Genomic DNA, 1,867 nt, shown 5'->3' with positions numbered 1-1,867 from the left:
CTTTAGCCCTTTCCTCTAGTTTCTTGTGGACCATGGCTAAGCTATCTCTAATGATACCTGAAATGTTGATATAAAAACATTGTTCTCTCAGGGCTTGGCATAGTCCTCCTTGTTGTAGGAAGAGTAGATCTAATCCCCTTTTATTTCTCCCTGTCATGTGAAGACACTCCAACTGCTTTAATGGACTGGGATGAAGACATCAGATCATTTACTATTTCCACCTGAACAGGACATGAAGTGGGGACTTGTTGCAGTTACAGAGTCTCTCCCAGAGAGGGGAACTATTTTAATGGACCCCAGAATGTAGGTAGATAGTCTTGGAAGAGAACATTGGGGAGAAAGAGTAAAAGTAAGGAGTTAATGAGAAGTGAGCACACAGCAAACTGGTCTTTTTGGAGGCCAAGGGAATTCAGGTAGACAGGCTTGGATTATCTCAGGACCATCTGAGGATGAGCTGGCTGAGATTTTCTTTCAGAACTATTCATTAAATCGCACAGTAGTATTCAACATGGCTTGTAAAACAGATGAGATATTAGCAGAGTTATCAGAAACATATACACAACATTTAACCTTGACAATAGAGAGCTATTGGGTGCCATTAAAGGCTGTACAAATATACTTTTTGGTCTCAGAACTTATTTCCATATTTTAGATTTGAAAATAACCCTTTGAACATCTATAGTTGTTTTTCTTTATTATAGAATTAGAACTATGGGGAAAAGATGTCTTAATCTTTGTTTCCCCACTTGGAAAGCTCTTGTGTTACTTAATAGGCCATTCATATATTTAAAGTATTTTTTAATTTTTTTGTTCATTTTTACTTATTTAGTTGAGAGTGACAGAGAGAGAAAGAGGCAGACAGAGAGAGAGAAAGAGAGAATGGGTGCACCAGGGCCTCCAGCCACTGCAAACGAACTCCAGAAGTGTGCACCCCCTTGTGCATCTGGCTAGCGTGGGTCCTGTGGAATTGATCCTTGAACCAGGGTCCTCAGGCTTCACAGGCAAACATTTAACTGCTAAGCCCATATTTAAGGTAAAAAATAAAAAATATCTTTGGTTATACATTTCTCTCTGAGTGTTTAAGACCATGCAAATAGCCAAAAGTTAATTAAGGATTAATTTTGGAGGTCATTAATGGCTCTCCAAAGAGACTTTAGGGACACAGGAGTAGCCTCATATCTTACTTGTGTCTTTTGCCTGTGAGGATGAGTCAGGGCCATACTGGTCAAGTAGTTTTCCCTTCTTTGGGAAGTCAGGAGGACTGATTGCTCCTCAATTGTGACTGTCCTGTTTCAGACTGTACACCAATTTTGTTTGGGTCTCCGTATCCTCCCTGCTCAGGAAGACAGGTGACTTACCAGGGGGCCAGTGTCGAAGTGTCCCATCATCTCCAGTGGCCTCATGACCTGGGAGCACAGGCCAAAATATTGACACTTTTGACTCCGATGATTCCAATTGGGTTTGGCTTCTATGTAGGTGATTAACACACTTAGAAAGGAAGTTACACCAGCCTGGATGTATGTACATATACAGCACATTTGATTACTGAAGTAGATTTAGTTAAATAATGGCACAAAGGCTTCTAAAATAATTTTGTCTAATTTTTAAAATTTTTGTTTTACTGTGGCAGAATAAGCCTTATATCTGAGGTATAGAAAGTAGGCACATCTCACATTTTAAATATCTAACATTTATAAATATAGGCAGAACCTGTTACCAATCTTGAAAACAGTGCCAATTGATTTATAAACTAACCAATTTAACCTAGAAATTGTCAGAAAAGGACAAATAAAACAGTATGAAGTCTGAGCACTTATGTTTGAAAACATCTTTGATTAGTTCACATATCTGTATGGTTACCAATTAC

The sequence above is a fragment of the Jaculus jaculus genome, chromosome 1, assembly GCF_020740685.1.
Source record: "Jaculus jaculus isolate mJacJac1 chromosome 1, mJacJac1.mat.Y.cur, whole genome shotgun sequence".
Taxonomy (NCBI): domain Eukaryota; kingdom Metazoa; phylum Chordata; class Mammalia; order Rodentia; family Dipodidae; genus Jaculus; species Jaculus jaculus.
This window is presented reverse-complemented; position numbering follows the sequence as displayed.